Here is a 13,654-nt window from a genome sequence, read left to right as displayed (position 1 = left end):
AGTAACTTTGTCATGTTGTTATTCTTCTCCTTTTCTTGTGGTATTGGTGGGCAGACTGGTGGAATTCCTTTCTATCTTACGAACATGAACACCCACCACTCCCCTGCCAAATAGTTCGTATGGCATCCTGAACATCAAAGAAGCCTGAATGAGTCCAAGAATTCTTTCGCCAAAGAAAACCTGTCTCTTTCCATTTTAGGGCTACTTTTTTACTTCTGGGTTCCAGCAAGGGTTAGCAGTAGAAGAGCCCGAGCACTGAGAGGCTGTTCTCATGATCTACCTACCTAACCCAGGGATGGGCAATAATTTTCGCAGAGGGGTCACTCCCAGGAATTTTTGTAATGGTTGCAGGCCAGCTTTGGGCCCCCTGGAAGGGGCAGGACCTCAGACAGAAGGAGTGGGGCTGCAGGCAACAGAGAGAGACAAAGAGGGTACGTGCGAAAGAGAAACACTGTGTGAGACAGACTTTGTGATACAGATTGTGTGGGCTGAAGTATATATGTGACAATGACTCTGTGTGTGTGTGTGGCACAGATGGAGAAAAACTGCTGGAAAGGGCCTCATTCCTCCCCCCTCCATAACAGATTGTCCAGTTCACACATACATCGGTATACTTCTTAGTGCTTAATAATCCAGCTGAGATGAGTTATTAGGCTCTGAGGCCTACAGTTAACTGTTTTGTTTCCCTTGGAAATATGTTCACATCACATAGCAGCTTCACTCCACTTCATCTTATTCTTATTGTTCATTCACCATCTTTTTAATAGGAAGCTAACCAAGGGAGAGAGCAGAATGACCTATTGAACTGCCCTAACTGCACCAGTGCTGGCAGGCTGTTTTAGCTCAGTGTTTTGGGAATGGAAAAACAGATGCTCCTTGGCTACATGTTACAGGTGTTGTTCCAGTTTGCACTGAAAATTACAAAATGTGGATCCCAGGAGTTTATGCATTTCCAAAGTATTCTAGGAATGGGAAAGTGGAAATTTCTTGCTGTAGTGCTCCAGGGTTCAGCAGTGCTATACATTTCACTCTTTAGGTTTTTTTTTTTCCACATGGAGCCTCTATAACTTTAACACATCTGCAACTGATTCATTTATCCATTGCTGTTTGTATACCAAAGGCGCATGCATTAGTAACTAAATACTATAGTATGGCCATGTTAGATTAAGTAGTCATGAAGTTGTGGTGCTAGAGTGGAACTTGAGATCTTGGGTCAATTCCTAGCTCTACCACAGACTGTTTAAGTGATTGGCACTATGTCACTCAGTTTCTTTAGTTGTCAGTTCCCTATTAGGTATGTAGCTCTGGGGAATCAGCTGTGTTGAAGGTGCAGAAACCCCTGTTTCTCCTATGAAGAATGAGGACATACCCAGACTCCCAGTAACAATCGGGGGGGAAATGGGGCAAGAGAATACTTATTTGTCGTCTTCTAAATATTTTAGTCAAATAGTTGATGCTTTGATTCTACAACAGGAGTTCCTCAAGCAGACCCCTTTACACATGTGCAATCATATTGATTCCATGAAAGCAGTGATCCCTTGTTCACATGTACTTGCAGGATCAGGCTCTGAGCTTGAACAGATTGCACTGTTACTGAAAAGCCAATATGATTGGGGGTAGCATTTGTCTGATTTTTTTTAACTGTAATCTTTTCCTTCCCAGTCCATTCATGTCAAAGCACGGAGGAAGTGGGTCCTAATCTAGGACAGAATTTCTGAAATGGAAGTCAAGATGCAGCATTTTACGTAGCAGGGCCCTGGAAAATGCTGATGGGGCTAGCCATAAATTACCTAAGGAAGGTCAGGTCTGCATGTGTAGAGGAAGCTTGCTGAAGGCAGATAGTGCTGGAAAGGAAAAGGGAGTCAGGCTGCTTGTTGGCAGCTGTAAAGAGTTTCCTGAGTCAACCCTGCTTGTTTACTTGCTGAAGAGTTTGATCCCTTTAGAATGAAATCCCTGTACAGCCATTTCCCCAGGACACAGAAGGGTTGGATTGATTATTGGTTATTATTGGTTATCTAATGTTTTTGGGCCAGATTCTCCTCTCAGTCATATGTGTAACTCCCCTGACTTCAATAGTGGTGTTCTGATCATCCTCCAGCGTGAGTGGTCAGAGCCCTTCATTCTTGGCCTGTAAGATAGGACTATTTCAGCTTTGTATCGGTATTGCCAATGCGCTGCCCCAGTCTAGACCAGGCACAGTAGAGCTTTAATTAAGCAAGACCTGCTCTGCCTCACAGGGCTGTGTGAGCATTATCTGGTGAATGGTGCACAGCACTTTAAGAGCCTCTGAAGTCAGATACTGTATCCATGCAGAGTATTATTATCGATGAGTGGTTTGGAATGGGTTAGTTCAGCTACGGAGGGTTTGTGAGTTTTTTTGATGAATGTTGCCTTCACCTGCAGTACATTGCCTTGAATGTTGCCTTGCTCATGCTTTGATTACACTGGTGTTGTGGTCAAACAGTACAGAAATGCACCCAAAGTTTTGTTTTCCTCTGCCTCCTTCTTTCCTGAGCTGGTTAGTATCTTTGTGGTGCCCACCAGCCTTTGTGTTAAATGCTGAGGTGCACCTTAACTACTGGCACAGAGTCAGAATGGTCTCTGATTGTAGTTTGTTGTCTGGGAGTGAACCTCACCTGCTAACTTTGTCTGGGGCCCAAGACTGGTGCCCCAAAATATCTGGGGGTTCAAACTCCCTCCTGCTCAGCACCGAGCACGACAGGTGTTGTGGTCTAGGGTTTCAGGTGTATTAGGAGAAAGATCTGTGTAAATGGTCGTGGATGAGTTCAGAACTGAACTGCTGTATATCATAGTGTATAGACTGTTGGAAGTTAATGGAGATTCTCCTTTATAAAAAGGGCTTTTGGAACAGGAAACTATAAGTTGTATAGTCTCATTGCGAGTTCTGAGGAGCCATGGTGTGTGGTACAGTGACATCCTAGGTGTCCATGAATTTGACACAACAATATCATGGCCAAAAAGAAAAAAAAAGAAGAAAAGAAGAAAAGGGGAAATTTATAGTGAAGGGAGTTTCCAGAGGGACTTTTTTCTTCTGTGGAGTCTCACTTGATGTATCTTTAGCGTCTTCACAGATACTTCCAAATCCTCTTTCTGACTAGAAGAACACTTACACTATGTGACTTCTAGCACAGGCAGACATTGGATTGGGTTTGTTTTAACTGTGAAGTAATTAAGTTATTTCAACTAAACTGACTTGGAGAATGTCATCTGAGAAAACCAGGGCAGCAATGACCATGTTAGACAGTTGATGTGTGCCATACAGGTACAGTTGGAAAGGCAACATGGTCTTATAACTGACCACAGGTTTAGGAGCTAAGGAACATCTGAAATCTATACCTGGCATGACTCCAGCATGGCTCTGGCTACTTAAGAGACAGGTGACTGTGTTGCCCTAAGTAACCAAAGTTGATGTAAGGCTGCTGCAGATTTGGAGCAGAGAATTTTCCTGTGTAAAGGGAATATCCACTGTGGGCAAGCTGACCACAAAACTAGGAGCAAAGAATATTTGACACGCTTTACCAACTGCTTCCTCTACCCCGGTGGTAAGGACCAAGAGGGTGCGTGTTGGAAACACATTTGAGATGGCACGCGGATGGGAGCAGCTGTGCAGAGCTCCACTACACCTCATTCTCTGCAGGCATAAGCACCATTAGAGCAGAGGGGCTAGTCCAATTTCTACTGCTGTAACTTCCAACGGGGCTGGGACAGCAAGGGTCAGGTGGCTACAACCAACCCTTTGAGGCAGTTTGGACACAGTAGAAAATTGGGAGCCCTAACCTTTTACAGATGCACTGATCCTAGCCCAGGAAGGTGTAAGATGCACCTTCTGGCTGACTCTCCTGTCTGATTAGGGAAAGGGCAAGATATTTATCCCAAAGAGGGGGACAGGTTAGGTTGCTGCTGCCCACCCTGGGATTATAAAGTATGGGGGCATCTTTAAAATTCACTGAGGGTTTCACAATGGTAATGCCAGCATGGCCCAGATCTGCAACAGATCTGATCTTCCCTCCCTCCCGATGGTAACAGAGGGAAAAGTTCAGTGCTATATCCAGCGGCACTCTTTCTTCCATCAGCAACTACACAAGAGAAGTTGGCATGGAGAGGGACAGGCATGAAGCCCCTTCTAGCAGTTTTCCTCCATCTGTCAAATACTCAGTCCTTTCCTACTTCACAAGAATATAGTGAGGATTAATTAGTTAACATGTTTACAGTGCTAAGTATGATTTATTATTCAAATATTCTTAATCATAGCTTTTCCCCCTCCTTCTCTAAACCTTTTGAGATTTAGATCCAAGAGAGCAAGAACTCGCTGCAGGCCATACAGCTCAGTGCTCTATGCTATTTTCAGGTACCTGCATTCCACTTAACATTTTGTTCTGAATTTGCTGCCTCGAGGTGCCTGAAAGTAATTGTTACACCACCACAATGAATACTCCTGAGCACAGAAATAGCAAGTAAAGGCAAAGGATTCCTTTTCCAATTTATTCTTTTTTGTTTGCTGTTTTCAGTGTTGGGAAAATTAACACCTCCCATTGCTCACAATTAAATATTTAGAATTGTTAGTTACTGCAGTAAGTCATGATATGATAGAACTGCTGTGTCCAATACAGTCACCACTCGCCACATGTGGTGAATAGGACACTGCATTGTGGCAAACGTGGCTCCTCCTGAGAGCTGCACATGGGAGTGCTGCCCACCCACTCCACACACATGCTCCACCACTTGGTGGGAGAAGCACATGGTGGCCCTGGCCGCAGCTCCGGTGAGTCACTGGCATTGAATTAAAATGGAAGGGCTGGGGGATGCCTGTCTTTGGGGGAGGGCATTCAGTTGGGGTGGGTGCCTGGATCTAAGGGTGGGGGAGGGCATTTATTTAGAGTGCGGGGGGGAGGGGGCTGGTAATGCAAATAATGTGGTGAATATGGAAACAACAACCACAAATGTGGCAATCTTTGAATTCCTAGCAGACACCGCTGTGATAGAATAACAATGCCAATGTACATTTGAAAAGCATGGGTCAGCTCCAAGCACTTCCAAAGAGTTACTCCTGATTTACAAAGGAATGAAGGGAGAATCAGATCCCCTGTATGTGTTTTAGGAATCTCACCTCAGGTATTGGAACGTCACCACTTTCCGGGCACAAGACAGTAGCTATTCAATAGTTCCCAGCAACACTTTGCAGTAATTTAGGAGCAAAAAATGCAGCATACACTTGAAATTATCTGGAAACCTAAGAAGTAGATCCTTGAAAATAAATGTCTGTGCCACTCATTGTCAAGAAACTCTTGAGATTTTATCTAGGAATGTGCGAGGTCCCTAAACTATAGCTAATTTTTACATGGTAACATTTTAAGAGTAGTGCTGCTGCCTCGAGGTGATTTCCTGCTACAACTCGCTGTCTGTCCCCACCTCCTGAGAATCTCCTTCCCTCTTGCATCCATAGTGGCTTCCTCCCTCCCATGATCATTTTCCTTTACTGCCTAGTCTCCATTGCTCTCTCCTGCTGCCACCCCCAGTACTAAAGTCTCCTTTCCTCCACCCTCAACAGCTGTGGTTTCCACCTATGGCCTTTTTCAGCATGTAGGACATGGGTGTCCAATCTCTTGGCTTGCCTGGGCCGCATTGAGTGAAGAGGAATTGCCTTGGGCCGCATATAAAATATATAATATAGTTAATGTATATAAATCACATAATAATGTTAAAAGTTTACGATCGTGTGGGGCCGCATTACTAGCTGTCCAGGGCCGCATGCGGCCCGCGGGCCACGGGTTGGACACGCCTGATGTAGGACCTCATCACCTCCTGAATATTCAGGTCCATGTTCACTGTCTGATAATGAGAGAAGACTCTCAATCCAGAGAAGGGAGGCCCTTTTTGTATGAAATGGCATCAAATTCTCTTGAATTAATATATAGGAAACACCTCACACACCAGCAGTGCCATATAAATAATACAACGTGTCAAATCCATGAGATGCCTCAGTGCGTTGCAATGAAGGAGTTGGAAGATTAAGTGAAAGTTAACGCCTAAATTAAGGCATATGTCAGCTCTAAGATCAAGGCCCTGGATAGGAAGAGCTCCAGGGATAAAGCCTTTGAAAATCCAAGAAAATTGCAATCATTTAGGAGAAAAAAGCCCACAACAGGAAAGAGAGTAAGTGAACTCCCAAGAAATCTATGCTAAGGACCAGCACAAATTGGTAGCATAACAAAGATGGTTTCGTAAAAGTAGAACAGAATTTTACAGCGTCAACAGGTCAAACATACACAGGTGAAAAATCAGTGTGTAACTAAAAACAGAATTGTGTGCAATGTGTTTGGAGCTACTCTGGGACAGCTTCTTAAGAGAGGAAGTTGCTTAGTAAAGGTGATATCTTTTACAGGTTTCACCATACCATTACAAATCAAGGTGGACGAAGAGAAACAAAAATTTGCCATTTTTGGAGGGCGGGGCTGAGGATTCATACACTCCAAGAGGTGATGCTTGTGTCTGTTGATGTAAGTTCCACCCTAGTACGGTAGGCCTTAGCTCATCAGATTTGTGTGCTGAGTTTCAGATGACATCAGCAGTCAAAGCCCACATAGTAACTGGAGATGTTTAATCATACACTCTCAAGAGGAATCAATTAGAAAAGCCAAAAATGTGACCATAAAAGTTTTACTGCCAAAATGTTGGTGTGTCTAAATTTATTTTGTTAGTTATTTGCTTTTTGAGGAGATTTCTTTGGGAAACCTAAAAGCATTTTGAAAAGTAAACATTTTACCAGATGCTTCTGCTATTAGGCTGCAAACTATTGTTCTTCATTCTCTTCTTAAAATAAAACAGACTAGTCCTTAACAACTGTGACTCCCATGGGCAAAGAGTGCAAGCAGAATAAAAACAATGGCACCTAAGAACTTGTTTGGACACTGGCACTGAAAAAGCAACATCCTGCTGTGAAGATCAGAATGGATCAGATCTGAAATATCCCAAGACCTAGCTCCTAATGCCTTGAAAATCAAAAGCAAGTTTCTAAAAATCAACATAAGGAGGTACCGAAGACTAATACAAGAGTACAGAAATAGGAGGTATCAAATCCCCTGGGCTGTGGCCACACTTGGCCAAAACTTTGAAATGGCCATGCTAATGGCCAAATCCAAGAACACTAATGAGGCGCTGAATTGAATATTCAGTGCCTCATTAGCATTAGCACGCTTCCAGATGCGGTGCTTTCGCTTTCAAATGCGCATGGTTCAGCCTGGCTACGCAGGGGTCCTTTTCAAAAGGACGCTGCACATTTCAAAATTCCCTTACTCCCCTCAGCTGAGAGGAATAAGGGGATTTTGAAATGGGTGGGTCCTTTCGGACAGGACCTCTGTGTAGCCACCCTGAGCCGCACGTTCAAAATCAGCACTTCTGAAACGTTGCAGCCAGCAGCATGCGAATGCTAATGAGGTGCTGAATATTCAATTCATTACTATTCTTTGGTTTGACCATTAGCATGACCATTTTGAAGTTTTGGCCAAGTGTGGCCACAGCCATGCTGTGGAGGCCTACTCACAGGGTGCATCTACACTTGCATTCCTCTTTCGAAAGAGGCATGCAAATGAGGGAAATTGAAAATGCAAATGAGGTGCAGATTTACATATGACACCTCATTTGCATATTCCTCTTTCAAAAGAGCTTCTTTCGAAAGAAGAAAAGCAGTGTAGACACTGTTCTTTCAAAAGTAAACCCCATCTTCAAAAGAATCCTTCTTCCTTTTTTTGTGGGAGAGATTCTTTCGAAGATGGGGTTTACTTTCAAAAGAGCAGTGTCTACACTGCTTTTCTTCTTTTGAAAGAGGAATATGCAAATGAGGTGCCAGATATGTAAATCTGCACCTCATTTGCTTTTTCGATTTCCCTCATTTGCACGCCTCTTTCGAAGAGGAATACAAGCGTAGACGCACCCAGAGTGAATAACCTGGATTCTGAATCCTGGATGAGCTGAAGCCAGGAGATCAACTACGGAGGACGCACAGCAAATGGGGAACTGGAAACTTGCAGAGGAGATTTGGAAGGCATCTGTGATACAGTGAAGCAATAGTTGGCCATAGCAAACAACGTGGAAAGCATTTTTATGTGCTCAGAGATTGTGTAATGAAATTATATTGCTTTTTCTTGATTTTCCTATTTAAGATCATTGTAGAAACAGCAGCATCTTGACAATGACGGATCAAAATGGGTGTCAGTTAATTTAGAACATCTGCTTTCCTCCAAAGACTTACTCATTCTCATTTTAAAGAATATAAATGGCAATCTGAGAAACAGATTATAATGACATGTCCTGCATTATTTTTACAAGGGGTTACAGTTACAGATTGGCTTGAGACACCATCTGGAGCTGGATTTAAACCTCCACAAAATGCGGATCTGAACTTGCAGATTGATTTTCAATGAAATTTAGGAGCCTTAGGGCTTAAATCGCTCTGAAAATGGGCCTAGGCTCCCCAGTAACTAAGTTGCTTATAAAAATTGTATCCATGATTGCTTTATTGAAGAATTTAAAAGACAAGGTCCAGCTCCTGCCATTGGATCTATGCAAGTGGAGTCATGCCTGTATGAGCTCTGCTAGAGTCAATGAAGCCCTGTGCAGATACAATGATCTCTCTGCCTGGATCCATCCACAAGATCAGGGCCTACTACTCACAAAATGAGTAAGGACAACAAACAAAGGAACCAGGAAAGGACAAAGACCTTCGTAGAAAGTGCCTGGGGTTGCTGGGCAGTTATGCGCTTTTCAGACTGAGCCTGGTGATACCTTGAATAGCCTCTTCTAAACAGTCATGTCTTTTTATTGTATCTTTTATTGAGAGAGACGGGGTGGGGGCCAGAGATATGTCCATCGTGGGGCTCTGAAGAGTTGACGTTTCAGTTCTCTCTGTTTCCTGGTATTTATAATGAGTGTATGAGATCACATCCTGAGCCCTTCCCTTTTCTCCTTGCCCTGTGAAGCACTAGGAGGAGTACAGTTGCAGTCACTGTATGAACTGGCCTGAAACACTGTAGCTGATTGTGTGGGGTTGCTTTTGCCACAGCCTGCCTGCTTCATGAGTGTTCGCGAGCAGCCAGAAAACAAACAGCCCTGCTGAGCACAGTGAGTATCCGCTAATTTTCTTTAAATCAAAAAGCTGTATCAAGACAAATGTGTGTGCACCCTGAGAAAGTTAATGAAAGCCGCAAGACAACACCTCACTTTCAGTTTCCACCAGTGAAGCAAACATGGAACAACTGAGTTTCCTGACATAGCTGGAGTGAAGGTGGCAGTGGATGGCTGTCTAGTGCAGAGTTTCTTAAACTTTTTGAGACCACAAAATGCCAAACAATCATATTTTTAATGCTGAACACCCATGAAAATTTTCTTCAAAAAAAAAAGTCAGACAAAAAAAGAAAAAAACCAACAGCAACTATACCGCAAACACAAAATGGGGTAATTTAATCAGGTATCAGAGCAATGAAACAGTAACATTGTATCTGGTTTTAATAACAGATAATATAGACCATTGGCGTATGCTATCAAAGCGTCAGATGCTCGCAGCGCACATCCAAGTTGTTCACACAAAACCAGTGTTCCAAGGAACATAGTTTAAGAAACACTGGTCTAGTGCACAGAAAACAGATTACTGGTGGGTGGTGGTGGTGGAGGAGAAACAAGGCATAATTATTGTTTGTTTACATGTAACAGTGAATTAAAACCTGACGTTGAAACAATGTTGTATGCCAAGTACCTCCGACTTAATAAATCTCACAGTACTAGATCATAGTAAACATACTATACAGGGAATCAAAAGGCCATTTTCCACTGCTAATCTTGGTTCCTCCCTAAAGCACACAGCCTGAGCAAACTTACCAAGAGTCAGTCATTGACACACCTTTGCATAACAATCATGTTATTGCTCCTTCTGCATTTATCTATGTTTCTAGCTCTGTAATTTAGAGCAAAGCCCACGTATTTACTTCATGAAGCAACCCCTTTCTTTACTGCTTGCAAAAGATGTTCTGTTACAGTATCAAATGCCTGTGTGATTCTGCAGTGTTCCTTGAAAACAAAATTGTTATACTTTCTTTAAGACTCTCACAAAGCTGGTGGTATGCTGTGTCTGTGATTTACGCACATGCATTTAATTTGGGGTTGATCCTACAGAAAGCATGGTTATATTTTTGTGAATGAAAGGGAAGGAATAAGTGTGGCTTGACTTTCTAACGACATAGACCTAAGGTATTCTAAATTCCCCAAAGATTCTTCGGTGATGCGTGACAACTGCACAGCAAATGCCCACTAGTAAATACATCCTTGTATTAATCTGTTCAGTGTCAGAGTTTAGCAGGAACTGCCATCTTTCATTACGTGGTGCCTGAGTACATCCGCCAACTTCCTCCTGTTGCACTTCTTATCCATCATTTCTCTGCTTACTGCAGTTCTGTCAGCTCATTTATAGGGGCACCTGAGCAAAATAGTAATGAGGATCATCTTTATCTGTGGCCATCTCATCTATCTTCAGTTTTCCCTGAAGAATCAGAAGGTAAAGAGCCTAGAATTGTCTTACAGGCAGCCAGGTCTGCCAACAGAGGGAGAGGCTAATTGCCTAAGGAAAGGGTACAGGGTCCCTGGCCCCTGCTGCATCTTCTCCCCACCTGCCAGAGGAGCCCCTGAACAGTCGCAGCCATGCCTCCCCTCCCTTCCTCAGACCTAACCTACTCTGAGGAAAACGTCTCTTCAAAGATGATTTTGATATACCCCATGCAGGTTTTCAAGTGGCTGAATAACAAATAACGCTGAACGGGGCCTGAAGAAGGGAGAAGAGGTACACCTGCTGCTGGCCGGAGGTTGCTCTGGGCAGATGAGGGTCAGGATTGCCATCAGCCAAGGGGTCCTCTGGGCAAGGTGAGGGAGGGGCTCCTTCAGGCCAGTGAGGAATGGGGACGCAACCAACCAGGTGGTCCTCTGGTCAAGGAGTGGCACTCTGGGTTTCTTGGGGGCAGGGGGAGGGAGGGGAGCAGACGACTCCGGCCAAAGGAAGGAGACAAGAGCCCATTGATTTTTCTGCCCTAGGGCTCGGAATTGCTGTTGGCAGGTCTGAAGGCAGTTGACTACTGGACACTCTTCCACTGCAGTAATTTCTTTGGTTCCTCCTTCACTTAAACAGCTCCACTCAGTGCTACAGAGTCAGGGATACCTCTAAGGCTTAATCTACACTACTGTGGACGATGGACTTGCCCAGAGTCAATCCTCTGTGGTTTGATTTGATAGATGTGGGAACCAGGCACATCCAGTTCCATTATGTCTGTCTAACACTCGGATCTAGACTTAGGAATGTTGGAGTCATATCAGATCAAATCAATGGTCGACCTAGTGCTGAATCTTGCATCTAAGGCTTCAGAACAAGATGCAAGAAATGCTGTAGTGGAAAATATATGGAATAAATTGTTCATAGAGGTATCATCTCTATATTAACCATGTGTTAGAGGTTGGCTAAGTGTGTGCGTTTATATCCCTTTTAACTCATCTGATGTTAACTGTGGATATTCTCATTTCCATATAAATGTTCAAACATTTTTTAATCCTACTGAGCTCTGGGTATAAAGTGATATCTTAACATGGAATTACAGAAATGGACGAACAGAAAGGACCTTAAATAGTCATCATTTCCAGTGCTCTGCACTGAGGCAGAACCAATCCTTAACCTAGACCATCCCTGACATGTCAGTCCAACCTAATCTTCACAACCTCCAATGACAGGGATTCCACAACATCCCTTGATAAGCAGTACTTAACTAACCTCATAGACAGCCTTTTTGTTCATATCTAACTTAAATCTGCCTTGCTTCAGATGAAGTCCATTACTTCTTGTTCTGCCTTCAGTGGACATAGAGAACAGCTGGTCTCAGTTGTCTTTATTGCAGTCCATCTATTTTCTTTCCTCAAATCTAACCATGCCCAAGATTTTTGGCCTTTCCTCACAGGTCAGATGTTCTAAACCTTTTATATATACATACCACACTTTAGGAAAGAGTTAGACAAACTGGAGAGTGTGAAAAGACCAGCAAAGAAAATACATGTCTGAAGTGTGGTATGCAGAACTGGACACAGTACTCCTGCTAAGGCCTCCAGCATTGCTGAGCGCAGCAGGACAGTTTTTTCCCCATGTCTTATGTACAACACTCCTGAGAATACTTCTGAGAATATTTAGCTTTTTTCACAATGCCTCATAGTTTTATGATTCACTATTGTCCCCAAATTCTTTTCAACAGCACTACCACCTCACAATTTATTCCCCATTTTGCAGTTGTACATTTGATTTTTCTCGCTAAGTGCTTGGCTCTTATCTCTATTGAATTTCATCTTACTGAATTCAGACCAGTAGTCTAATTTGTCATGGTGCTTTAGAAGTTTAAAACTGTCCTATAAAGTGCTTCATCCTCTCCTAGTTTAATGCCATTATTCAAGGCATTAAAGAAAATACTGGCCCCTAGTGGACCTAGGACTAACACCTGCAGGACACCTTTAGACCTGCACTCTCAATTTGACAGCAAACCATTGATAACTCTGAGTATGCTTTTTGAATGTGTAAATTCATGTAGACAGCATTTCCCTAGTGTGCTTATCAGAATATCATATGGCGCTATGTGAGAAGTCTTACTAAAATCAAGATATATTACATTTACTGCTGCTCCCCTGTCTACTAGCCCAGTAACACTGTGCTATGAATTTCACAGATTATATATTTTGATTAAAAACAATTTCATATTACCAGATTCAAACTGGATGCTTTCAATTGCACTAGATATCACCTTGTTTTTGAATAACTAGAGGATTACTCATTTTACCTTCTTACAAAATTTTGCTGTATAGAAGATCGTCCCTTCATCCTTACTTCATCCTTACTCTATTTGCTATAGCCTAGACATGGCTACCAAGTTTCTTTAAATAGCCCTTTCCGAGAACCTTTGTTGACAGTTCACAACAGGAGAACCGAATTTATTGTCTAATAGATTAGAGAGACATGACTTTCCTCTACAGAAGCCATGTTAGTGTGACCCTAGCATATCATGTTCATCTGTGTTTAATAGCTTCTGCAGTGCCTTCCATCCAAGTACCTTTAAGTGTGTCTCCGATGTTAATTAATTAAGTCTCACAGAAAACTTGTGAGGTATGTCAGTATTATCCCTCCCCCCCATTTTACAGAATGGCATGGGAAAACAGAGGCAATTAAGATTTGCCTAACATCACAAAAATGAGTCAGTGCCAGAGCTGCAACTGAAATCCAGTCACATCTCCTTGTCCTGTATTCTATATTCTCAACAGAGCTCACTTACCTCCTACATAGCCCTCCTAAAACAATTGGTGTTAAATTGCATACTTAATTATTATACTTAAATGTCTCCTAAGTATGAAAAATAATTAGCAACATGTTTGGTTGGATTTGTTTTTGTTTTCTGTTTCTACTTACCAGTTTGCCGTATTTTGCTCATAGTAATGCTGACCATTGCCAGATAACTATTCTCAAAAAGATCTCTGCTGAAAAACAAGGGACACACTTAAAACATATTTTGGTCTCTTTACTGACAATGTGGCAATGCCCCTTTTCATGCTCTGCAGCAGTTTCACATAG

The 13,654-nt window shown here is 42.7% G+C and overlaps 2 protein-coding genes across 3 annotated transcripts in view; one reads left to right on the top strand and one right to left on the bottom strand.

The window, feature by feature from the left end:
- Positions 1 to 13,654, bottom strand: part of LOC142016847 (uncharacterized) — a 57,181-nt gene that overhangs the window by 27,664 nt on the left and 15,863 nt on the right. The gene's annotated exons all lie outside the window — the stretch shown is intronic.
- The window catches only part of RALB (RAS like proto-oncogene B), a 56,257-nt gene continuing 51,629 nt past the window's right edge, over positions 9,027 to 13,654 (top strand). Inside the window, exon 1 of one of the 2 annotated variants that reach the window (XM_075001232.1) lies at positions 9,027 to 9,138. The gene's annotated coding sequence lies outside the window, so the exon portion shown is untranslated. The remainder of the gene's footprint in view (positions 9,139 to 13,654) is intronic. The other variant, XM_075001231.1, reaches the window with a different exon arrangement.

This window comes from Carettochelys insculpta, chromosome 8 (assembly GCF_033958435.1).
Source record: "Carettochelys insculpta isolate YL-2023 chromosome 8, ASM3395843v1, whole genome shotgun sequence".
NCBI lineage: Eukaryota > Metazoa > Chordata > Testudines > Carettochelyidae > Carettochelys > Carettochelys insculpta.
The sequence above is the reverse complement of the archived record's forward strand: the minus strand, read 5'-3'. Positions and strand labels throughout refer to the sequence as shown.